This window comes from Myotis davidii, unplaced genomic scaffold, assembly GCF_000327345.1.
Source record: "Myotis davidii unplaced genomic scaffold, ASM32734v1 scaffold874, whole genome shotgun sequence".
Classification (NCBI taxonomy): domain Eukaryota; kingdom Metazoa; phylum Chordata; class Mammalia; order Chiroptera; family Vespertilionidae; genus Myotis; species Myotis davidii.
Window position 1 is genome coordinate 482,835 of NW_006285611.1, and position 26,971 is coordinate 509,805.

The 26,971-nt window shown below is 41.4% G+C and overlaps 1 long non-coding RNA gene across 2 annotated transcripts in view; it reads right to left on the reverse strand.

Annotated features, from left to right (window-relative positions):
• Nucleotides 1–237: 237 nt before the first annotated feature.
• LOC107181927 overlaps nucleotides 238–26,971 on the reverse strand; it is a 97,230-nt gene continuing 70,496 nt past the window's right edge. Inside the window, exon 6 of one of the 2 annotated variants that reach the window (XR_001512634.1) lies at nucleotides 238–501. This is a non-coding gene — a long non-coding RNA (uncharacterized LOC107181927). Of the gene's footprint in view, nucleotides 502–8,587; nucleotides 8,751–26,971 lie in introns of those variants that run through there. The other variant, XR_001512635.1, reaches the window with a different exon arrangement.

Sequence of the window (26,971 nt, forward strand, 5' to 3'; positions counted from 1 at the left end):
AACTATAAGGCAATACATTTTTTACATTTCTGTTTGTTTTAAACTGCCCAGCTTGTAGAACTTTGTTTCGGCAGCTCTAGGAAACCAATACAACATGTGAAATGCTTACACTCATGCTTAGTGCATAGTATTTCACACATGCCAGGTATTATTATTACAATCAGGCATAATTCAATCCAGGACCTCAAGCAATATCATCAGGAATTTCTTTTTCCTCTGCTCTCCACTTTGCTTTCTTCTGTATTAGTTCATGTTCACAACCTTTCAGGTTGGCTCACCCTCATGGTGACCTTGGGAACTCCAGTCATACATGGTATGAAATTAGTAGCCCCCAGGGGTGGGGGAACGTCTCTTTCCCAATAGTTCCAGCAGAAGTCCTGGGGCTGAGTCTCATGGCCTGGATGAAGTCACATCACTGAATGCTGAAACAATCACCGTGGCCAGAGGGATGCAGTGTTTTGGCCAGACATGCCCACCAGGCAGCCCTGACTGGAGTCAACTCTGTTGGAAACACACGGCCCAAAAAGGAAACTGGGTGGTTAGGAAAAAGGAATTCAGACTTCTAGTACCCCAAGGGGGACCAAAATGTTGGGGAGACATAAACAATAGATAATGATTACATAGGATTTTAGAAAACTGAAATGGATAAACATCTCTGAAGTTCCCAGTATGTTTATGACGCTATAATAGTAAGAATTATTGGTTGCAAATACTGAAACCAGGATTAGTCAACTTAAACAGAAAAGGAAATGTCCAGAGAGTCTGGCAGTTTACAAAGCAGAAAAACCAAGAGGCTGGAGAATCAGACTTGGGCACAAATGAGCAATGCTAACTCTCGCCAACATCTCATCTCATCTGGCTTCTGTGTGAAAGTTGGGACCCTTCCCCCTACCTATTTAGGACCCCTCACCCCGAAACAAGTAAGGTGTTTAGATGTTGAGTGGACAAAGAGAAAGGTTCGCTATAATCTTCTACTTTATGACATTGAGGAAATGGTTGTGAATTGAAAGAGACCTAGAACCTTCCAGAACCTGACATCCAGGAGGGAGAGACTTCTTTAGAACTACCAACACTCAAGTCAGAGTACAACACCAAGCCCAGGGAGAACCTGAGAAAGCTCCAAGAGGAAAATAACAGCAAGTCAATGAGGGCAGCAGCAGGGGTAGAAAAGAGAATTCTAGAAGTGACAGCATGAGTGAAGGCATGGAGAAAAATAGAATCGGTCAAATAAAATAAGGGAGCTGTTTTGACTTCCAGAAATATGTTTCTCAGCAGCATCTCAATGCCTCAAAGATTATCTATAAGAACAGCTGTTACCCAACAACTACTTGAGGCTTAATATAAAGGAAAACATTCCCACGCCAATCTGCTCTTGAAATAGAAGCTAAGGAGACACAAAAATACCAAGGCCACTACAGCAGCCTGAGTCGAAGCTTTTTATGGAACAAAGAGCTCTGTGGGTTCCTAAAGGACTCACTTCTCCTCCTCCATGGTTCTGTTTCTCCTGAGCGCTCACGGTCAGGGTGTGGGGAAGGACAAGGGCAAGCAGCCACCTGAGCCAGAGCCAGCCTCCAGCTCCCGTGCATCCATGAGGTGTGCCCTTCCCAGGAACAACAACAATCATTGAAGCTGTCTCTAGAATTTACTAAGAGTTGAATGGGGCTAAAGCTATTCTGAGAGTTTTGCATGGTTATATCCTCTGCCACAACCTTATTAAGTAGATGTTGCTCTAATCCCTATTTTACAGATGAGGAAACTGAGGCATAGAAGGTAAAGTCATGTGTCCCAGATAGGGTATCCCATCATTCTTCCTCCCACACTACACAGAATAGTAACCAAAACCTCTGCAGCATTATGGAGCTTTCGAAGGCTGCGGGAAGGGAGGGGCATGAGTGGCAAGAGGGGAAAAGCTGAAAGTTCTTCTTCAATATTTGCAATGTGCCAGGTTTTGTGCTGAGCACTCTGCATAGTCTAGAAAACAAAAACAAAGTAAAATCTATTCAGCAAATGGGCAACGATAGGAATGTGAGGAATGCCACTAAACTGAACATTTGAAAATGGTTAAAAGGGCCAATTTTGTATTATATGTATTTTAACACAATACATATTTTAAATAAAAATAAAAATATTTTTAAATCTATCAGGTGCAGGCTAATGCTGTAAGCATTCGTTCATTTCACTCTCTCAGCAGCCCTACAAGGCAGATGCCATTTTCTATCCCAGTTGAATGGAGGCTTCCAGAAGTCAAGTTATTCCTTTTGTTATAATTACCAGCTAGTCTAGTGCATGCTTTCAATTCCATTATCTTGTGCTGCAGGTAGTACTTTCAGTAATAATATTAGTAGTGCTGTTAATAATAATTAGTATTATTAATTACCAGTGGTAGTCGTATTAGAAATAATATTATTACTAATAGTACTTATTATTATTAGCATAGGCTTTCGAAGCAGCCAACATGGTTTTGAATCGCAACTTCTTCATCTACTAGCTGTGTGATCATGGACAAGTTACTTGACCTCTCTGTGCCTGTTTACTCATTCATAAAAGAGATAATAGTAGTGCCTCTTCCATAGGTTTGTCAAGTGGATTGCAATGAGATCTTAAAAGTGCTTAGCACAGAGCCTGGCAAATAGTAGGTAGGTGCAGAATAAAATATTAACGGTACTGTATTAATATTTTCAAGAGGGAAATTAAGCTAAGGAAAGGGGCCGTGCAACTTACTTGAGGCTATACAACTAGTGAAAAGGTGGACAGAAAGTCTCATATCTTTGCTGGCCAGGGGGGAAGAAGGTGGATGTTCATAGGGGACATCATGACACTTCTCACAACCATTACAGAGAGATTTGGGGAGAGGATCTTAGATCAGTGACGGCTCAGGCACCTTTCTGGGTAGGAAGCTCTTTGATAAATCTGTAACATGTTCAGACTGTAGACATTCCACAAAAATGCATCCATGTGAGGTGACACAAACTTGCGAACAAGTTTCCAGGATTCTCAGGTTCTTGAATTTCTCTTCCCCACCCAGGGGTACTCTCTGGTAGGAACGCCTGTCCTAGACCTCCCAAACCCGTCCCACTTCTACTGGCATAGGAGGAAGACTCCCAAGGAGGTTCAGGCAGTAATTCTCACTTCTCTTTCTGATTCAATAAGCCTGGTGTGCAACGCAGAAATGCCGATTTTAACAACCTTCCCAATTTTGAGAATTGCAGGTTCATAGGATTTGCCCAAAGTCACCCAGGTAAAATGAGGTCAAGACAGGATCAGCCCTAAGAAATTATTCCACCTGAGGAGTCTGAACTCTAACCAGTGATGTTTTTTGTTTTTACCTTTCATACAACCTAAAACTATTCTCAAGTGAATTAAACATTTAGTACTTTTCAAAATAATTATGTAAAGAAAGAAATTCTGCATAGAAGGAAATACACCAAGCTTCTCATAGTGGGATCTCTGAAAAAGTGGAATTATGACCTTTTCCTTCCTTCTATCTCCTTTTTTATATTTCCCAGCTTTTGTATAATAAATGTGTTCTGCAGAATGAGACATCTTTGAAAGTAAACTTTATGTTTAATATGTGTATTTTTGTATTTGTGTTTTCTAGACAGTGAATTTAGAACATTAAACCATTTTGTTTATATTTTTCCTGGCTCCTTAACTTAAAAATAAAATTATGGATGGCTTGCAGTGGTCAGCAAACTCATTAGTCAACAGAGCCAAATATCAACAGTACAACGATTGAAATGTCTTTTGAAAGCCAAATTTTTAACTTAAACTATATAGGTAGATACATTGTTATTAACTTAATTAGGGTACTCCTAAGGCTTAGGAAGAGCCACACTCAGGGGCCAAAGAGCCGCATATGGCTCGCGAGCTGCGGTTTGCTGACCACGGGCTTAGGGGAACCAAAATGAATTTACTTGAAAGTGAACCAAAACAAAACTTAGAAGGAAAAATGTGGTATTTGATTAACAACCTTGTGAAGAATTGCAGATGCAGACCCAGAATTGGGGGGGCGGGGGGGGGCTTCCCTATCATCCTTGAAGAAAAAATAAAACTGATTGCACCGCCTTGGATGATTTAATAAGGCTTATGTTTTCAGATCGTCAGTGCTTTGATAACAATGCCATTAGGAAAAAGAAGGTCAGGAAGACATAAAACGCCTGCATCCTGGGAGTGTGATAACAAAAGAATGATGAGGGAGCCTTAGGACTGTCTCGCACTTACTAGTTTTCCAAGCCCATTTATAATAATTAGTGATTGGAAAGAACCCAAATGGCTAACAATAGGGGAACGGCTAAACAAACAGCGGTCGATGGACAGAGATGGAATACTTCATAAAGGGAGACGAGACGGTAGGTCGTGAAGAGCAGACTGAGCCAGTTCTGGAAATGCATGCATGACCTCATGTTAACTAAGAAAGAAATGCAGTGCAAAGTGGTGCCTTGGGACTTCAAGAAGACATTTTCAAGGGCCTATCGCATTAGTATCCTAGGCCAGGGGGAGAGAAAAGAGCTGATGTCAAATTCTGGCTCCACCAAAAGCTACCTGAGTAGCATTAGAGAGTTTAAAGGTAATCTCTTATTTATGTACATTTCTGTTTTCAAAAATTTTTTTAAACCTGAGTTGGAAAATTAACTTACATGTCATAAGCAGGATTCTATTCTCGGAGATATATACATATATAGGTAAAATCTATAACACATCTCACCTTCATTTTGGGTTTACTTCTAGCAATTCATATAATCTTTAATTTTACTACTTTCTTTTCTGATTGAACCCAAAGTCTGAAAGCTTACGAACAAAGAGAATTCATTATTTTTAACATCCCAATCAATTTCATTTTAGTCTCAATTTGCATTAAGAATTAAATTTGAAGCTCGTTATCACCAATATTAGAACTTAAAATTTTTTAATATATTTTATTGATTTTTTACAGAGAGGAAGGAAGAGGGACAGAGAGCTAGAAACATCGATGAGAGAGAAACATCGATCAGCCGCCCCTTGCACACCCCCCACTGGGGATATGCCCGCAACCAAGGCACATGCCCTTGACCCTTCAGTCCTCAAGCTGTCTCTCTATCCACTGAGCCAAACCGGCTACGGCAGAACTTAAATTTTTTTCCATTTTTCACATGTTAAAAACTTTCATGGCCAAACGCTTTTCTAAAAGAAAGAGTTTATGGGGCCAAATGTTCCCCAGAAAAGGACCAGGTCCTGGGGCCTGTGGTCCGAACCACTAGCAGCAGGACTGGATGGAGAAGGGACCATGTCCATCGCCCTGCGTTGATGGGCTTTTTTAATACCTTGAGTAGAGGGAAGAAACATTTCACACTGGCTACAGATGAACGGGGTGGGAGACTGAGAAGTGGAACTCACCCTGGGATAGATGCAGAGTCCGTGAGGAGGAGGTGTTTGCTCCTTTGGGCTGCTGGTGGGAGTTCCCAGGGAAGCAGGAATCAGAGCTGCCTGGTGATCGGCGGTGCCTGGCTATTCTCTTTAGCTAATCGCTGAAACAGCCACATTTATTTAGTGTATACCAAATAGTGTTTCTTCAGTATACATTAAACAAATGCTAGGCCGCCTTTGTTGGCTTCGCCCTGCAGTTGTTACCTGATTTACTTCTCTTGGCTCTTCCTTCCATCCTCTGGCCTGCTGTAAATTAACCTGGGACGCCTCAGACTTCTCTCCCTGCCACACAAATCTAGCCAATCACGTGTCAGGCGTGAGAGCCTTGGCCTTGTGCCACGTAACATTTCTGTCTCAGAGATTTCAGTGAAGAATAAATTCAAACATAGGTAAAAGCTGTTGATACAATGCCTGACGCAATTTGTTCCCAATAGACACTTACTGACTTTTATTTTGAATGCTAATATGAAAATTAATAACAGTGAGTATGGTGCAGACTGAACACTAATACTAAAATCATATAGGTTTCCAGGGTACAATTGTATGATACATCATCTGTATATTGCATCCTACTTTTTAAATATGTTTTTTATTGATTTCAGAGAGGAAGGGAGAGGGCAAGAGAGATAGAAATACTAATGATGGGAGAGAATCATCGATCAGCTGTTTCCTGCACGCCCCCTACTGGAGATTGAGCCCACAACCCCAGGTATGTGCCCTGACCAGGAATTGAACCATGATCTCCTTCATAGGTCGATGCTCAACCACTGAGCAACACCAGCCAGGTTGCATCCTTTTCCTTAAAACTAATTGACCAAAAACAGGTTGGAGAAGAAATAACTTACTCCAGAAAGTAAGGAAAGGATCTAGAGAATTTGGCTAGCAGGCTTTTTATGATCTCGGTAAACCTAAAATTTAATATCTAAAGTAAATGTTTTAAATTGAGTGGATGATATAGCTTTCAGGCAATCCTTTATAAATAATACTTCTCCAAACCAAGCTCTGAGAGAAGAGCCAATCCTCTTTAAGTTGATGAGCGTTGCCTTCACTTTCACTCACTTCCTTTAATGCCCAGGGTATTATGTAGGGCCCCTCTCTTCCACCAGGTAAGCTTGCCTTCCCCGGACTCTCACCTACAGCCTCTTTATACAAATCACTTTTCCATTTGTGGTACCAGGCAGCTTGTATGACATGCATCCTCCCACTGGGAACTAAATTAAGACATCAAAATCTTGTCACATCAGGCACCTAATAATCACTAGTTGTTTGCTAGCACTGTTCATTTGGGATGAACTCAAAATTCTGATCCTGAAAGAGAGCTGTCAGTTTCCATTAGCAGTCACAGTCAATCCAAACACTTTGACTGGTAGCTACAGGCAGTCTGCTGATAGGACCAAGGTTAATGGGACTCTACCCACACCTTGAACCAGTATATAGTACTTTAAAAGCTGGTGATCCTTCCTATCATCGTCCTTCTGACCACCATGTATGAGTGCAGTTAAACAGAAGACCTGAAGCAAGAGAAGAGGCATAGAATAATGACCTAGACATCATTAATAAAACCTACATGATCCGTGCCAGCCTTCTCTCAACAACCTTCTTTCTAACCTTAAAGTTATCTTTCCTCCTTATACCTACTTATTATCTTCCTCTTCCAATTAGAAGTAAAATCTTAAATGCAAAGATCTTGTCTTTCTTTTTGTCTCTGGGGCCTAGAACAATGCCTGGCATGTAATAGCTGCTCAGCAAAATATGGGCTGGGCAGGCTGGATAAATAACTGAATGACTTTGAATGGCTTTGAAATCTCCCAGCTGGCATGGCCATGGAGGTAACTTATTTTTTCTTTATGGGCTTTTGTTTCTTCCTCTTCAAAAGGAGATGTGTTGGGCCAGGGAGGCTGAGACTACTGACTGTCCATTAAAATGTGTTGTCCCTACTTCCACGGTAGGAGAGCTAGCTGAGCACGTGGCTAAGTTCCTGCCAATGGAATGTGCGTGGGAGCTATGTGTGCACTCTTGGTTTGAGCCTTAAGACAACAAAGTGCCACCTCCACATTCTCTTTTCTCCTTTTCTGCCCACTGGGAGCATCATGACAGCCACCCAGGCCCTAACACACATGCCATGAGGACACGTAGCAGGAGTTGTCCAACTAACCTGGACCATTGCTAGTTTGGACAAAGCCCCATTCCTCACCCCAAAGAGAAAAATGAGCCACTGCACTTGGGGGTCTTTTCATTACAAAAGTTTAATATCTTGATGAATATAACTAGATAATCTCTGAGGATCCACTCCAGCTCAGAAGGTCTGGGCTGATGGCTGACTTCATCACATGTAATGACGTACTTCATTTAAGAAATCTGCACTCTTAGGGACTATCATCATTGAAAAAGAATGTATTTAACCCTTAGCCTTTTCTTGAGATTTTTCTTAACTTATATGAATGTGTGTTTTTAAGAAACAAATTTAGTTTGCACCTCTGAAACAACCACCTATACCATCTGGATGGAATAAGGTTGAGTGTTTGGCTTTTTTATGAAGCACCAAAAGTACAATAGCAATAAGCATATAAGTCACTATCATTTCAGAGAACACTACACATTTAGAGAGTGTTCTAGTAACTTCATACTTCCCAAACTATGGCAAATACACCCGAAATGAGAGATGAGATGTTTTAGGCAGGATACAGATTGTTTTATAGTTTAATAGTTATATATTACTTTCATGTGTATTTAATGTATTTTGTACTTATGGTAAATGACTTTACTTCTCAATTAATGGGGTAATATAGTTTTCCTTAAAAAAATTTTTTTTAGTAAGTAACCAGCCTGTGCCCTCTCCTAGTCTCGACCCCTCAGGAGATAACGCCCTGCTGGCTTAGGCCTGCTCCCAGGTGGCAGACGGCAGGCCCAATCCCTAGGTGCAGCCCCTGGTTGGGCTCAGAGCAGGGCCGATTGGGGAGTTGTGGCACTGCCCCCTGTCATGCACAGAGCAGGGCGTCCAATCATATCATGTAGACAATTCACCAGCCAAGTCATGTCTGTGCTTTGACCATTAATAGTTAATCTGGGTGCCCCAGATCTTAGACAAAGAGAAATTTTAAAAAAAAGAGAGAGAGATGGTTGCTCTTTTTTTTCAGCTTCTGTGCCAGAATATAGATAATCCTTTTAAAGAGGAATTTTTAAACTATGTGGGAAGACCTGCCTCATACTCTGCTCCAATTTAGAACCAGGGCTGGAACTGGAGTGCAGCCAAGAACTCTGCTATGGATAGGGAAGATGTGAGCATGCTCATTGTGCCCAGGGATATGGGCAAAAGAAGCGTGGGATTTCTTTACATTGATGGCCACCTAAAAGGAGAATTGAGAGAGGAGAGTGTGTTCAATCACAAAAAAAAAAAAAAAGATTTTCCTATTCCCATCCTGCTTGGCAATTACAATTATGAGACTGGTTCTGAGTTTTCATCCCTAAAGGATACACAGCACTAAAGTATGCATTTGGTTAAGAGAATTTTTTTATGCAATTACCTGGAATTGTCAAGTAAAAGTTGGTGTTGTTTAAGTAATGCTTGTATTATACCTTAAGAAAGCCCAGCATTTCAGAAACTTAGATCAAATTTTAGAAGAACCTGAGTGCCTTTTTTTTTCTATTACTGTCTTTGTGTTTAAATGTCACCCAGGCAACCATTCTGTAGTTACCATTGCAAGTTTGACAAGTATGGGTTTTCTGGGAAACTCATTTTGAAGCTGATTAATTTTTCAGATGTCCTTTGCAAGTGGCCCAGTTAATTGACAACACATAGTGCAGTTGTCAAGCTACTCTAGACAAAAGGAGCTGACGTGGGCACTCTTTGTTTCCTATTAAAATATAATTTATTACAAGTATCTTTTTATTGTGTGTTCTGTTTGCTAAGTATAAACACATTTAGATGAGGAGTTAGTCTGGTCAGACTCAACTGTGATCCATCATCAACCAGCAAATAATTATTTGCTCTTGGGGAAAGGCTTTCTAATGCCCATGTTGATACCTGGGACATCTTCAGTCCATTTGCTCTGTCTGCTTCGTGAATAGCTAGAGAGGCAGACAAGTCTCAACATTAAACATCCTAAACTAAAACTGGCATGTCATGAGCCTTTCAAATCCTTTCACAGTCTTCCCTTTGTTCCTCTCTCCAATTCCAACTTTTTTTTTCTTTTCACTTTCCATTCTTTTCTGGCTATATCACATTCCTTAAAGTTTCTCAAACATGCCATGCTTTCTCTAATGTAATCTTTTGTACATGCTGTTCTCTCTGCCTTGGACATTCTTCTCTGTACTTTAACCATAGCTGCTCATCCTTCGAGTCTCAATTTAAACCTCAATTCTGCTGAAAGGCCTTCCTTGAACCTCAGCTGTTCCAAACACATCCACATGGTAAGATAATATTCCCTTTCATGTGTGAATTAACCAAGTTCTAGTGAGCTTAAGACAAGGGCCCCACACCGCTAGCATCTTGGCGTCAGAACTCATGCCCTTTTCCCAGGGCAGTGCCATTTCTATTATTTCAAGGATTACAAACCAAAGTGTCCATTAGGATAATAAGTAAAACGGGAAGGCTGTGGGACCAGATACGGTGGAGGAGGCTGTCATAAACTGAAGGGCCCATGCCTCATTGGAAGGGAGCACCTACAATGTGATCCAGCCAATTATTGCCATAGAACAGGGTCCACTGTTACCAGCACTTATTTTTCTTCTTTCCAAAAGAATGAAAAATCCAGAACTTTATGTGAAATAGTCAGATTTTTTAGTACTGTCCAAAAAAAAGTTTTGCAATAGGTTCTGCCTTCCAATCAAAGCATTCATGGGCTTGAGACTCTAAGGCCCATTGTGCCATGTCGACCTTACTCTACACTTAGCTGCTTCCTTCTACACACTCAGCTTTACCTTTGGAGAAACCACCCATGTTCTGACAGCCAGCATTTGCAAATTCCACATCACCTAGGAAAATTTCTTGAAAATCAAAAAATTCAGTAGAAGACAATGCCTTTCCCTGGTAAGAGACACTCAGCTTCTCCCACCTCCTCCAGTTGATTTAGAATTGATCCACCCATGGCAGTAAATTCAGCTCCCACACACGTGGTAACTCTGATGATCTCACATGACAGAAACCACAATTGCAAAAGTAGAAAACCTACTTTTTCCTGAGTGGAATCCAAGTGACATACGGATATGAAAATGGTTTTTATTTCTGGAGAAATGGTACCAAAGTTTCCACTCCCCTCCCACTCCATTATGACTAGAGAGACCACTGGCTACCATTAGATTCAGGGGGATTGGGTTCGCAGTTTGGCCCTTGAACTTGCAGCGCTATGGTCTCAGGTCAGTGGTAACCTGCTGAGAGCCTTACTGTCTTCATGAAATAGATAAAACTGGGAAGAAAAGTTATCTCCACATCCATGTTAGGAGTTCACAACAAGGCCAGCTGACTGGACTTCATTATTCCTGAAGATCTACTCTAAGTAGAAATACCTGGTCCCAAAGTCACTGCTTGGTACTGAGTGTGGTACATACAGAACCACATGGTCCAGTGGAGAATTAAGTCACACAGAGAGGGAAGCCCGCTTACGTACTCTTGAGCCTATTTGCCTAATTTTTATCCAGTTACTCTCCTCTCCTTCTCATTCAAAGATCCAGAAAAAGTCCTAGGTACACCTTACCGCTGCTTCCTCACCAACTTCTCTACAATTTGTCAGGAGCTATTACAGATGTTTATTGGGCTCTGATGGGTGTTATTCTCTGCACTTACTGTGTTGGTTCACTTGATCCTCACATCTAAGCAGCAGGGTATGGAAAGTGGTGAGGCCAGCATTTGGACCCTCTAGATTCAGAACATATAGCCACCATGATCATTACTTCCCCCTCGACTCCCTAGATTCTGTCTTTCATCCCCACCATTTCTTCATTCATTCATTCATTCACTCACTCACACACTCATTCAACAGTTAAGAGTAAGTGCCTACCATGTGCCAGATCTTCAAGAGGCTTACAACTCTAAGGAGAGAAAAATAAATGAGAAATAAGTAAAATTAAATATAATAGATAAGCTAGTAATAAATACTAAGGAGGAAAAATAAAGCCAATAAAAGGAATATGATGACTAAGGCAGGAAGACCAGTCTGACAGTTACGACGTGACACTCACAGGCAGCTACAGCTGATTCAGCACCAGGTAGAGAATGCATGGGAGCTGGTGCAGCACAGGGAATTTGTAGGAAAGGGACATAACAATGATTAAGTCCCAACTTTGTGCCAAATACACATGTACAACATACATTGTTTAATTTGTCTTCTATCCATCTTATTTATATCAGGTATTGCTATATCAATTTAACAAAACAGACTTGTAAATAATTTTATTTTATTATTAATACTCCTTTGAGAAAGGTATTGCTATCTCTTTTCACAGGCAATGAAGATTGGGGAGGTTACCCAGACAGTAAGTGGCAGGATCATGATTCAAACATGGGAAGCCGAGCAGCTTTCTTTTAAACTGAGCAACCTGCCTCAGAGCAGTCGGTAAACAAGGATCCAAGTCGGAAACCAGTGTCAAGGAACACAGCAGCAGGTGACAGCAGGTGTGTGTCTTTGCTAGGGCTGACATGACAAAATAGCACAGCCTTGTAGCTTAAGCAATAGAAACGTATTTCTCACAGTTCTAAAGACTAAAAGTCTAAGATCAAGATATTGACAGTTTGGTTTCTCCTGGGGCCCCGCTCCTTGGCTTGCAGACAGACACCCTCTCACTGTATCCCCACATGGTCTTTCCTCTGTGCCTACACATCCAGAAGTCTCTTAAATGTGTCCCTGCTGGGGAGTTACGCCTTCATTGCCTTGCCCTGAAGTGCTGAGGAGGGGGACAGGAAGCCAGGAAAATTATTCCACTGCTGTTGGAGCAGCTGGGACCCTAGCATATTTGTCAGCTCATGGCTCTCTTTATTCAGCTGCCTTTTCTCTTTCATTAAAAAGTTTGTGTGTGTTATTCTAACTGGGCCTGGAATATCTAAGTGCCAAGTATTGTTTTACCTACTCCCATCATCAATTAGCTCTATTTAATCCATCTACACCAGCACCATCCTTTTTTTAATGTTTTTGTTGATTTTAGAGAGAGAGAAAGGGAGGGGGCAGGGAGCAACATCAATGGGCTGCCTCCTGTATGCCCCCTACTGGGGATTGAGCCCACACACCAGCACCATCCTTTATCACCTGTATGCATGTGTGTAGATGTGTCTGTCTGTCATCTGTCTATTACACAGAAAGGAATAGATAAGGATAAAAGATGTGGAAGGAAGAGGAAGGGTAAGAGAACAAAGTGAGAATCATAGAGGAATAGAAGAAGGGGAAAAGGAACCCAGAGGATGAATTTCTAGAAACATGGTGCTGGGATCTGCCGTCCTTGCAGTTGTCAGTCGTACGGGCTGATCATGCAGGGATCCAGGAAGCTCTATAGGCAAGGCTGATGGTCTTGTCTCTGGGCCTGTGGTTTTCTAGCTTTTGAAGAGTCTAGACCAGTTCCCCAACCACTGTGCCATGCTCAGAGTAGCCAGGCTGGACCTAGGCAGCCAGAGCCTGTAAGGTCATCTCTGGTAATGAGCAGCCAGAAGCATCTACCCAGGATGCCAAACAAATGTTATCATTTTCTACTCATGGCAGGTCATAGTAAAAGTTAGGGAGCACTACTCCAGACTACCATTTCCAGAAGCTTGAAAAAGGGTTCCACATTCATTTTGGGAAATGCTATATATCGTATCCCTTTTCAAAGCATACTCTCAAAATGTGTTGACCTTAGTAAGGCTCTGAGAATCCCCAAGTGTAAGGGATGAGGTGGGGAAACTTTTAATTTTGCTTAGGCTTTGCAATATCACACCACACACCTGGCTAACTTCTGTCCTTATATCCAGTTGAATAAAGCCAAGAACAGGAACTATTATAACTTCCATCCCAGTACATGTTCTTTCTCTGTGGGAAGTATTAATTTTCCTAACAGGTGACCCTTTCTGGAGCAGATACAGTCTCTAGGATTACATGGCCATCGTCCAGGCTAAGCCACAGGTTCTGAATAAGTCATCTTAAGTGTCCTTCCTGGCCTCGTCTCCTGCTTGGAAGACCAACACATGTCTCCTCGCAAGAGCTCAACAACTAGAAATAAGTTTGTTGTACCTCATATGTTGGGGTTTGGCCACACATAAGCTTAATTCTTAAGGTTTAGTGCGGTAGCTCAAGGGGGTAAAATTCACTATTGAAAGTGTAAGAGAGTGTGTGAGTCTGTGCATTTGAAGAATTCGTGTAATTTCTGACAGATCACAGCTCTCTACAGGCCTCAATTTTTTTTCCCCAATCTATAACGTGAAAGGGTTAGATGGTGTTATGGGCTGAATTGTATTTCTCCAAAATTTATATGTTGAAGCCCTGACACTCAGTACCTCAGAATGTGACTATGTTTGGAGATGGAGCTTTTAGAGAAGTAATTAAAGTAAGAAGAGGTCATATGGGTGAGCTCTAATCCAATATAACTGCTGTCCTTTTTAAGAAAAGGAGATTAGGACACAGACATAATGTGGACAAGAGACAACCCTGTGAGGATACACGGTGAGAAAGCAGCCACCTGCAAGCCAGAGAGATATCAGAAGAAAGCAAACCCACTGACACTTTCAACTTGGACTTTTAGCAACCAAATTTTGAGAAAATGAATTTATGTTGTTTTTTTATTGAATTTATTGAAGTGATATTGGTTAATAAAATTATAAAGATTTCAGGGGTACGATGCTATAATATATCATCTGTACATTGTGCTGTATGTTCACAACCTCAAGTTAAGTCTCCTTCCATCACCATTTATCCTCCCTTTACCTTCTCCTATCTTCCTCCACATCCTCTTTTCCTCTAGTAATCATCATACTATTGCCTATCTATGAGGTTTCTAGGTTTGGTTGTTTTTTGTTTGTTATTTACTTAATCCCTTCTCCTTTTTCACACAACCCTCCTACCCAACCCTTCTCTCCCAACTGACAACTGTCAGTCTATTCTCTGTTTTTATTCTGTTTGTTCATTAGATTACACATATAAGTGGATTCATATGGTACGTGTCTTTCTCTGACTGGCTTATTTCACTTAGCATAATACTTTCCAGGTCCATCCATGCTATCACAAAAGCAATACTACTCTGCCATAAAACTATTTGTATTGTTTAAGCCACCCTGAGTATGGTATTTTGCTTAGTAGCCCTAGCCAACTACTCCAGATATCTCAATAAACTCTGCAGAGTTAACACTTGGTTGCCTATCCTATATCCATTTCCTCGTGCCTTCTTGCTAACATAACCCACTTTTATTCAAAAATCTACCCTTCTCCATGTGAAGGAGAGAAAGGTGACCTTACCCCCAGCTCAGAGGCATGGTGTAAATAAGCAAATGTGTTCAACTGATTCCTGATGCCAGTGATTAGCTTAGGAACAGGGGTGTGGCCAAAATCGGGCCAGAAGGCATGTGGAGTAAATATCTGCTGGGGGTTTCCGGGAAGGATTTCCTCATTATAGACACCGTAGATGTGTCTCTGTTCTCCTAGAAATGTGTGTCTCACAAATCCAGTTGAACTGTCTGCACTTATCTGGGTCCTAGCATGAAGCCAGCCTGAAAACCTAAGGATGACAAAGAGGAGACACAGATGATGACACCTCTGATGCCATCTCCAGCACTTCTGCAGCACGTCCCACATCAGTGATGACAGATAAAAAATTTCCTGTCTCGTAAAGTCGGTCAGAGTGTTCTGTTGTTGCCACTTAGGCATCCAGCCAGATCCACTCTCTGACCTGCCCCAGCCCTGTGACCTAGAAACCATGTTCCTAAGACTACTGGTAACAGTTAGCATGTTACAGAGAGACTTACAATTAGCCCGCTGCAACCCAATGAAGTATGGACTACCTTTGGTTCCATTTAAGAAGAGAACAGGGGTTAAAGAGGTTGTCACTTGGCCAAAGCCACTCTGAGATGAGGTCTGTATGTGAAACTTGACTGACCTGAGATTCTTGATCTTACCCACTATCTACCAGGGGAAGAAACAGAAATTTTCCAATCAGCCAGAGTTCCTGGGGGCCTTGGGGACAAAATCTTTGACCATTCAGAAAGCTTCTATTTGAAATATCTACCTTTTCAGAATATCTTACATTATTTTAAATTCTAAATTGCTGAAAAATTATTAGGTATGTCTAACAAGCAACACATCTAGTGTTATACTTGGGGTTCTTCAATCAAAATGATAAATCCCCAGCTAACTTCTACTATCTTTTGATTGTAGAAGAGATTGCATCTTTTTTCAGTTGAGATGGTGGGAGCTGGATGTAACCTTCAAAAGATGTCTAGGACACATGATCTTTAAAGCTTCCTTCCACCATGAAATTCTGTTTGGGGAGTTTTCATGATGGCATTGTTCTACCCAGCCCATTCCCTTTGTTTCTCAAACAGAAATGCGAACAGGAAGGAGAAAGGGACAAGAGGAGGCACCCAGTCCTGCTCCTCAGTTACGGAAACTGGGCCCCAGGGTGGTGTTTCCTCCAAGGAAAAATATGGAATACGAGTGGTATATTATCATCAGCCTAAGCAAGGAAGCACAAACTGGGCCATTTCCTGGACACCTGACCTCAGTTAATTAGCACTTTCACTCATTAGTCTCAGCTCAGCTCCTACATTAACCCTTTCCCTTTCTCCATGTGGTCTGGTCGCTTGGGCTCCTGGCAAACTGTGTATCAGGAGTGGGGCAGTGTCTGCTCAGACCACTGGCCTAAATCCACCACCCACTGACTACAGAGAGCGCTTTCTAAAATGAAGAGGTGACCTTGGCACTCCTTGCTCCAAACCCATCACTGAATCCCGCCCCTACCCCCCAACCCTCCACCCCCCCCCCCAATAGGACAAAGATGCTTGGCTCAATCTACAAGACCCTGCATAAAACAGCCTCACCTCACACTACCCCGCAGCCCAGGCAGGCCTGGAGGTGATCCTTCCTGGAGCTCCAGCCCTCGCTGAACTGTTTGCAGTTCCCCAGCATGCAGTGTTCTGTTCCTGTCTCTGTATGTTGGTTCACATTGTTCCTCTCGCCTGGACTACCCTCCTCCTGGATCACTGGTGGCATTATCACTATCTCACTAGAAGGAAGTCCTGTGGGTCCATGTCTGTGTCTCCCTACTGAGCCTTTAACTCTGGACAGACGGACTGAGCCTTGGTCTGGGGCATGTCTCCAAGGCCTCACGTGTGCATCACCAGTGCATTAAGGAATGTTTGAGAGAAGAGCACAGGGAGAATGCAAGTGATGGGGGGAGAGAGGGAGAGAAATAGGGAGAAAGACCTTCCTAACCTTTAACAGTGGCCCTGACCCGCTTGGCTGTGGGGCCTGGGAACACGAAGGCCAGCGGTTATCGGGCAGAGCAAACTTCTTCCATCTGCCACAAACTTTCAGGCTTCCAAATCCTTCTGGCATACAGAAGCTCATTTGCTCCTCACACCATCCTTATGAAGTGACCAGCAATTATTCCTATTTGATAAAGAGAAAAGATGGAAGTTAGAAAAAAGAAGTGTCTGGGAGGCTACCGGTCAGCCATGACACTTAGAGCCAAAGGGATTCTTTTAGCAGCGATGCAACCCTGCAAGGGACTGGTGGTCTCTGAAGGGTCCCAGGCCTGGCAGCCGCGGGAAAGCCTGGAGGACATCCCACTTTAAGCAGCTGCCCAGGAGCCGGTCCCCACTCACTGGCCAGTTCCTAGCAGGGCACAAACACTGCTCTATTCCCCTGGGCCCAGCAGCCTGACGTCGTCTTTGCTTCCTTCTGGTCCCTGTCTCTGTCCTACATCTGGGGAGAGAGTGAATAATCCTTCCTTTCTTTCTGGAGCTTGTCGCCTTGAAGGTATTTATAGCCTGCTCTTGGCCCGGCTGAGGCATCTTTTCTCCCTGGTTAAATTTAGTTCCCTTTGTCTTCTCCCCCTGACTTATCTGCTGATCCCTGTGGGTTTCCTCTGCTGCCTTTGTTCTCTTCTGTGTTTGTTCCACTGCTTCTTTTATCTGCTGATCCGCAACAGTCTCAACAGAGTTTCTCTGAAGCCTTTATGTAACTTTCTCCTCCACACTCCAGCCTCTCTAGCGGTCTTGTCTCTGCCCACGGTCCACTTTCTCTTAACAACTTCCATCTTTATCTTCTCTCGATCTAGCCCACTTACAAGAAGGGAAAAGGGCATGGCTGATTTGCAAACAGAACCAAAAGCCACGACTTCCCAATCTGGTCTAACTGAAGCCATCTTTACTTTGGAAAACTCTTGAGCCCGGCCGGTGTGGCTCACTGGTTGAGCATCAACCTGTGAACCGGGACGTCACGGTTCGATTCCCAGTCAGGGCACATGTCCAGATTGTGAGCTCAATCCCCAGTGTGGGGCATGCAGGAGGCAGCCAATCGATGATTCCCTTTCATCAGTGATGTTTCTATCTCTCTCTCTTCCTCTCCCTTCCTCTGTGAAATCAATAAAAATATATTTTTTTAAAAAGAAAGAAAGAAAAGCTCTTGGTTTCTCTGACTCTATCTTGAGTCTCAATCCAGAATTATTTCATCTTATGCACGGAAAGATGTGTTCAAGTGTTATGCATTCTTGTTCTTTTAGGCCCTGACACTGACCCTAAAATAATCTTATCTATTTCTAGAAAGAGCAGCTGCCCTCAAAATTCAGAGGAGGAATGTGCACTGTTTTACCTCTAATAACATCTACTGGATATAATGTAGGTTGATATTGTATCAACTTGAGGTGTCCCAAGTCCAAATGGGGGTCTCCCATTCCAATGGCTCCAAGGATCGTGGAAGGTAAAGAAATGAATGAAGCAGGTCTGGCCACAGATAGTGAGAACCTGCAGTGTGCACAGTGTGTCTAAAAGAAGTAGCTCACTTCATCACCCAGATCTTCCGATTTTCCCACAGAAGTAAAAAAAGGGGGGGGGGGCACTTTTAAACAATAGCAATTAATTCAAAATTTTTTAAAATGCTGTGTAAGCAGAATAGAACACAGGCCACCAGTTGTGACCTCTGCGCTCCACCATCCACCCACGCCTTCACATGTCACCCACAAGGTGACATGCTCCTCTCCACCTCCCTAATCATGGATCACAGAATAGACATGGCTTCCAGGTCCATCTAGCATCACTATAGCAGCTGGAACACTGCTCCAAGCCACTCTCAGCCTCAGACTCATAGAGCAGCCACCACCTGAAACGTTGCCCTCATCGTGGCAGAGCAAGAAATATGAATGGTTCGTTGGCTCTTGAATCTTTTTCCCAGTAACACTCACATCCCTTCCACTCACATTTAAGTTCACAAAGCAGATGACATGGTCACATGTCATTTTTAAAAAAAGGTGAAGAAATGCCATTTTATTATTTGCCTGGAAGGTGAGAAGATGGGAATATTCAGAGAATAGCACTAAATGACCTGAGTATAGTATTTCCCCTTTTCAGGGAGGTTTTTAAGTTCTATCCAATGGTTCTGAATTCATTCACTTAACAGTAGTGACTGAGCAAAGCCCTGAGGTGATAAATCTGAGGCCAGAAATAAGAACTTGTGTCTGCCTTCAAGCAACTACGATTTGTTAGGAGGCATTCTTATATCTGTGCCAATAGCTTGGAAACAAGGTACAATTCAAGAAGTGCCACAGGCAAGCATAAACAAAGTCCTGAGCATAGAGAAGGCAGTACATACGGAGACTGTGATATCTGAGCAAATCTTTGGAATAGGGGAAAGTAGACATAAGCAGGAAGGACTTCCCATTCCCAAGCTGGATCCCTCCAGTCCCATACCTGTGATCGCATGGCAGGTCAAAATGCTAAACAGGTACAACTGCTAGAATAATTAGTCCTACATCCATGCACAGAATGCAGGCAAAGAGAAATACATGTCACATCTAGACCCCTATCTAGGTTCCAAGCCTGGATTGAAGCCAATTGCTTAGATTCAAACTTCAGCTCCTCTACTCACTTGCTAGATGACCTTGAGCAAGTCATCGCACCACCTGGGCCTGTTTCCTTGTCTGCAAATGGGGGTGTTCATAGTACTTACCTCAGAGAGTTGGTATGAGAAGTGCATGTGTTAATCCAGGTAATGTAACAAGTAAAAGGAGACTGTGGTCGACAAGGTAGACATCAGACCAGTGGTAGCAAGCATCCTTATCCTGCTCTTGTCACTGCCTCAATCTCGTCTTGTTGTTTCTTCTTCCTTCAACACCTTGGTGGCAAGACTGCTATTCCTAAAGTGTGCGCTCTAAAGTGTTCCTTGGAAGGAGATTTTCTCTACATAAAAACACAAGACAGAAGGAAGGAGGCTCTATACCCTCAAGGTAGGTCCCCCTGAGCTGTTGCCTACCTCCCATCTTTGCCTTGGCACCAATGAACTTCTCAGAAATCTGTTTTCATACACCCACCCCCACCCCAGTACTCTGGGAACTTCTAGCTAGAGTCACACTGTCCATAGGACATGCCCCAGAGCACGAATCCCACAAGAGACTCCAAGGGAAGAAAGACTTCTGTCACAGGCTACACAAGGGAAACTCCCTCTTGGAAATGAGCAAAGCCTGAGCCAGAAACCTGTTTCATTTTTACTTAACCCAGCATTTTCTGGGTTAAATTCTGACCTTTAGAACTTTATTTTGCAGCTTACACACTTTGACAAATATTGTGCAAAGGCAAGAACTATTTTTTGTTAATCCAATTATTCACAGAAATGTGGAAAATGCTTGGAGAATAATAGGCCTGAGAAAAGAGTCGATACATTGAACTGAGTTTATGTAACCTTGGGAAAAATATTCCCTTCCTGAACTTTAGTTCTCCCATTTTTAAAATGAGAGAATTGGATGAGAGAGCTGCTAAATTCCTTTCTATTGCCTTTATTAGCCAATTTTTAATCCAATGTTTTTCTTGCCCTTGCCCTTTGCCTGCTCATTATTGAGTTTCGTTCTTTTATTCAAGATGAGAGCAAAACGGTCCCCCCCCAAGAGCAGGAAGAAAACAGGAAGTGATCAAGGCTCATCTTTACTGCACACCAGCCACTGTTCAGAGTGCCTTACAGGACCACTGCATCTAGTCCCAATAAGCACAACGGATGAGTGCCATTATTAAAATTATTACCCTTTTACTGAAAAGACATTAAGCCACAGAGAGGCTAAGCTGTTGCTAAAGTAACTCTACCCATTTGGCAGAGATGAGTTTTGAATCCAGGTCATTTGATGCCAAACCCCATATTCTTCACCATGAAGCCACACTGCCTCTGGGGTGGCTGCAGGTACAAGAGCCCCAAGGATTCAGTGTCTAGTCCACTCTGTTTCTTGTTAAGAGAGGATAAAAGACCTTAAAGATCTGTTTAATAGCTTCAGATTGATTCAACATGTTGGCTAATGTGATATTTGTCCATCCCTAGAGTCTGCCCTATTTTTGGCTTCAGCTTTCATGAAAGAATGAAGTCAACAGCAATATTCCAGGACCTTATTTTTTTATCAGTTACCATTATAATAATAATTAGCTATAGCATTTCCAGGAAGCACTTTCATATCCATTATTATCTATTATCAAATGTGATTTTTTTTTACACCTGCCTCCTAAGATACATAGAGAAAATATTACCATATTGATTTTACAATCAAGGAAACTGGGACTTCAAGAAGTAAAGATATTTGACCCCCATGCCAATAAATAGATTGTGGATCCTGAATTTGAAGCTGGTCTTTGGGACTCAGTGAGAAAGTACTCAGGGGCTCATCATGATCCAGGACATTCGGCTGCCAATCCCAGGTTGGGGGAGGGCAGGGTTAGTGAAGATATAGGAGTGAACTCAAGAGAAATTGACATGGAGAGCCTGGAGTGGGAAGGAAACCCAGCATGACAACCAAGGGAGATGAGTGCCCTGCTATCTGCTTTGATGTTAAGGACAGGTTTGGGGGGGACACATTAGGAGTTTCAGTACTCCTCATGCACCTACTCCTGTTCTTCTTTCTTCTCTCTAACCTTCTGCCTCTTCAAGTCACTATCCATCCACCATGTTGGCAAATCATGGAGCTGGGACAGTTTATGCATTCACCCACAAGCCTTCACTGAGTGCCTACCATAAGTCAGGCTGCTGTTACTATGCACCAGGGACCCTAAGAAGAGAGATGTACAAATCATTGAACTTCATGGAAGCTGACTGACTTCGGGCCCCGGAAAGACTTGCAGAAGTGTTGTATTTGCTCTGAGTCTTGTGGGTAGATAGGAGCTCCCTAGAAGGATGATGTGGGCCAGAATAAAGGTTGAGCAGAGAGTATTCCAGGCAGCGACTTGAAATGTTTTCTGAGGGAAGCTCTGATGCATAGAGAGGAAGTGTCTAGAGTTGAGGCTAAAAAGGAAGGTAAAGCCAGATCTGGATGGGCCTCGATGTTCAGCGGAAGACATTGAACTTATCTTCCATGCAGGAAGAGAGCTTTGTGCTTTAGAAACAGCTTCCCCCTTGTGCTCAGGGCGACTTTGAGTCTACTTTTGCTGTCTACTCTTCTCATAGGAAGTCCTCTCAAGGACACAAAAACTAATTCTGAAATTCTCATTATAATTAGAAAAGAATGTAAAGATCAAAAAAGAGTGAAAAAATATTATTCTCCTTGATCAAAAATGTCACCAGAACTTAAGGTGCACAAAGCCAGGGGGTCGGGTGCCAACAGAAGCAGGCAGAGGTCTCATCATTTCCCTCCAGCCCAGGAGGCTAGGAGAGGCAGGTCCTGAACATAGACTGTCTCCCCTGCCATCAGTGTGACTGTGAAGGGGAATATGAGTGCTTGTCCTGACATCATTGTTAATGAAATCAGTCTCTCCATCAGAAAACTGAGTGAATAGGACACTGAGCATTGTGGGATATGACTCACTCCCTGAGCTCTCCACCCACTGCTGTCTTGGGGAGTGGTTTTGCTGAGTGCTATGCGCAAGTTTGGCACAAGGAGGCAGTGTGGGCCCACAGTCAACCTCAGCCCACACATCTTAGAACCAGAAACCTGGGATAAACAAACAAAGGAAATAGATTTTTAAAAGTGCAAGGAAAGGGATGGGACTTTATTCAACAAATGTATTGAAATTTGCTCTTAGGAGGTGTTCCTCCAGGAAGAACTTCTAATCTATGAATCTAGTCTTTTGAAACTTACAATAGACTCGACAGTCTACAAACAGAAATCTTATGAAAATGCTCATTCCTTCCTCATTTCCTGGAATTGCAGTTTAATACTACAGCCAGCAGGTCTCAACCTGCTGTACCATTTTTCTTATCCAAGCTTTGCCGCATGCAAGATGCTCAAGACAAAGTCTCTTCCCCATCCAGGCCCTTGTCACTGCCTGTGTCCACACTGCTCTCTGGAACCGCATTTTTCAAAATACCCTTTGTCCATTTCTGTTCTAACTCAAATGTCACCAACAACATGAGGCCTCTCCTGATTCCTAAAAGCCAGAAATAATTATCTCTTATGACCTCATCTCTCTCTCTCTCTCTCTCTCCTTCCCAGAATATTATCTATCCCTCTGCCACCTACCACCATCTACCTTATATGGCAATCACTTATATATACAGGCAGAAACATTATCTTATGCTTCTATAGAGCATCCTTCTTGTGAGCTCTGCTCACAATAACTACTAGATGCATGTGGGGAAATGGAGGTATGCTTTTAAAGATAAAAATAAAAGTCAAACCACAGAATAGTATAATGGTATAATGTCATTTATTTAGGAAGGGGGAAAACAACACAATTTTTTTACACATATATACAGTCCTTCAAATAGTCAGCATACAATAAAAAATTACTATATGTGCAAAGAAGTAAGAATATGTGAAACATAATCAAGAGGGAAAAAAGCAGTCAAGACAAACAGACTACAAGATGACCCAGGTGTTGAAATTAACAGACAAGCACTTTAAAACAGTTTATAAGTTATGTTATAAAAACAGTTATAAATATGTCTAAGGACTTAAGGGGAAAGATGGTCACAATGAGTGAAAAGCTAGGGATTCACAGTGGAGAATGTGAATCTATTTAAATGGAAACAATTAAAAATAGAAATTCTAGGGCAGAAAAATACAGCATAACACTTGAAATAGAAAATTAACTGGAACAGAGAAAAAAGTATCTTTATAAATGTGCAGAATCCCAAATACCCCTGGGATAATATTAAGTAGACAGACATACATATAATTGGAATCCCAGATGGGACAAGAGAACAAATAAGGGGGGGGGGGCAATGTTTGAAGACTTAATGACCAATATTTTCCCAAATTTGACTTTTTAAAAAAAATATATTTATAGATGCAAGTAATTCAACAATCCCCAAACAGAATCAATACAAACTGAACCATGCCTACATATATCAGAGTCAAGTTGTTAAAAATCAAAGGTAAAGAGAAAAATTTTAAAAGCAGCCATAGGAAAAATAAGAAACACTATAAATGTCACTTGGATGCTCATACTAAACAATAGAGGCAAGAAAACAAGGGAACAGTAACTTTAAAATACAGAAAGAAAAAAAAAACTATATATCCAGTGAGAATATCCTTAAAAATTAGAATGAAGACAAATTAATTTTAGGTGAACATACTGTGAGAGAACTCATTGAGCAGATTTGCACTATAAGAAATGTTAAAGGAAGTTCTTCAAACTAAGGAAAAATGACACCGGATGGAAAATTGGGTCTACCAATAAAAAATAATAACATTTTAATGTGTGGTAAATTACATATGTGTGTTTATTATATATGTCAATGATAGCACAGAATATGGGCTAAATGAAGTAAGTGAAGATTTTTACACTTTACATGAACAAATGTGACATTACTTCAAGGTAAACTACATAAATTAAGGATACTTGAATTGCTTAAAGCAGTGCTAAAAAAATACAAAGAGTTATAGCAAATAGGTAAATTATCATAGGCTACTAATTAATATTTGATTAACCCAAAGAAGGCAGGAAAGTAGAGGGAAAATATACAAATGGGACAAATAGAAAACAAATACTGAGAAGGTAGAGTTAAAACCAATCATATTGTTCATCATTCTAAACCCTCCAATTAGACACAAGGGAAGACTTCTGGTATCGCCAAATGAGGAAATAAGGAAATCCTCTCCCCAAAAATCAACTATAAAATAACTATTTCAGAACACTGGAAATCAACCAAAGACATATAATAAATACATAAAAAGCAACTAAACTTTGAGTAAGAAATGTGGGAGTTTGTGCTGTTCCTGTCTGTGGCTGCTCTCCCACCCCCAACCCAGCCTGGTCTGGAGGCAATTGCAGCAAAATCAAGCTCTCTCTCTCTCTCTCTCTCTCTCTCTCTTTCTCTTTCTCTCTCTCCTTTTCTCTCTCCTCTTTCTCTCCCCCCACCACCTTTGGGAGAATCCTTCCTACCTCTTCCAACTTTCTAGTGGTTGCCAACAATCTTATCATTTCTTCTGCAGCCACATCATTCCAATCACATGGTGTTCTCCCTGTCTGTCTTTACATCACCTTCTCTGTGTACATGCCTCTATCTCCAAATTTCCCTCTTTGTATGAGGACACTGGATTAGGGCACAACCTAATTTAATATGAACTCATCTTAACTTGATTACATCTGCAAAAATCCTATTTCTAAATAAGGTCACATTCTGAGGTTCTAGGTGGACATGAGCTACCAGTATTGGGGGACACTATTTAATCCAATCCAGATAGCAACAAGCATTTCAACATACTGTCGGCAATCCCAAAGCAGTAGCACAGCAACTAACAGGAATCTGTACTACAGCTTAACACAGTCTCATAGATTAGGCCTCAAAGAGGCAACTAGCCAAGTGTGTTCAGACAATTTATTACGTATACAGAAGCAAGGTGTCAGCTTCTTATGTCCCTAGTTTCACAGAAAACACCAAACCAGAGGGGCTAATGACAGGCTGCTCTGGCAGTGGATAGCTCTGCTACTGAGAAGCTTTCTCTAAATAATCACTGGAAATTTTGTAGACATACACAGGAACCTGAAGTGCTACCCTAAAGAGGGTCAAGGTTGAAAGTTGTGTGACTTGAATTGAATAAATTAAACAAGAGGATGGGTGAAAAACAACTTTGTGGATTTTTTTTCTACAAATTAGGGAAATGCATGGTTATCTTCCCATGGCAGCTCCCTGTAAGGCTGCTTACCTCCCATTATTCCACTGGAAATAGCAGGCGCTTCACCAAGACTTGGATCATACTACAGGTAAATGTTGCCTACATGGCCTCCAAGGACACGTGCAGCATATCAGAGCACAGTAGCAGAGCTGTTCCTCTACATGTAGATAACCTTGGAATCCCAAAAGGAAAGGAGAAAAAGAAAGGAACAGAAACAATATTCGAGGAACTTGTGGGCAAAACTCCCCAGTGAATGCCAAGAAAATAAACACAAAGAGATAAACACACCTACACATATTGTAGTCAAACAGTTGAAGGCCAAAGACAGAGAAAACCTTAAAAGCATCAAGAGGAGTAATTCAACTCATCACATACATGGAACAATAGTATGATTAATAAGGGGTTTCCCATAAAAAAAAACCATGGAGGTCAAAAGGTTTGGAAAAATATCCCCAGTGTACTGAAAGAAAAAATAACTGTCAGCCAAGAATTCTATAACCAAGAAAACAGTCAATATTGGAGGTGAAATAAAGATATTCTCAGATAAATAAAGACTTATTGCTAGTAGATCTGGTTTATAAGACATAGTAAAAGCAGTCTTTTTGGCTGAAAGGAAATGATAGCAGGTGCTAACTAGAATCCACCAAATAATAATAAGTACTAAAAACTGTAAATATGTAAATATAAAATCATTATACTTTTTTCTTTTCTAAACTTCTTAAACAATAAGATTATATAAAACAATAATTACAACACTGAATTGTTGGTTATAATGTATATAGATGTCATATATGTGACAATAATAACACAAAGGATGGGAAGCATATGAAGTTACATTGGAGAAAAAGTTTCTATATTTTGTCAAAATTGTTAGTACTAATCTTTAATTAATTTATCACATTACTACTGCTATGAATTAAGAAGTATGTTGTCATCCCTAGAGAAACCACCAAGAAAATGACTTTAAAAACAGAGTTTTTAAAAAATCTGCTGATTAGAAAGCAGAGATTGACAGACCACTAAAATAGCAAGATCCAACTATATGCTGACTACTTGAACTTCATTGTTTAAAAGGAAGAGGATGGAGAAGATATACAATACAAACACCAAATATAACAAAAGCTCCTATAACTATATTAATTTCAGACAAAATAGACCACAGTGTTACCAATTCTCTCACGTAGTGGTAAGAGCCCAGGCTTCAAACAAAGTGAGACCTGCATTAGAGCTCTGCCCAACCTCAGACATTGGGCAAAAAATTATAACATCAATTATAGTATACTAAACATTCTCTATGAAGTATCTCTAATCCTCAAAAAAAAAACACCCATAAGTTTAATATTATTACCCCATTTTTCCCACACAATTAATTATA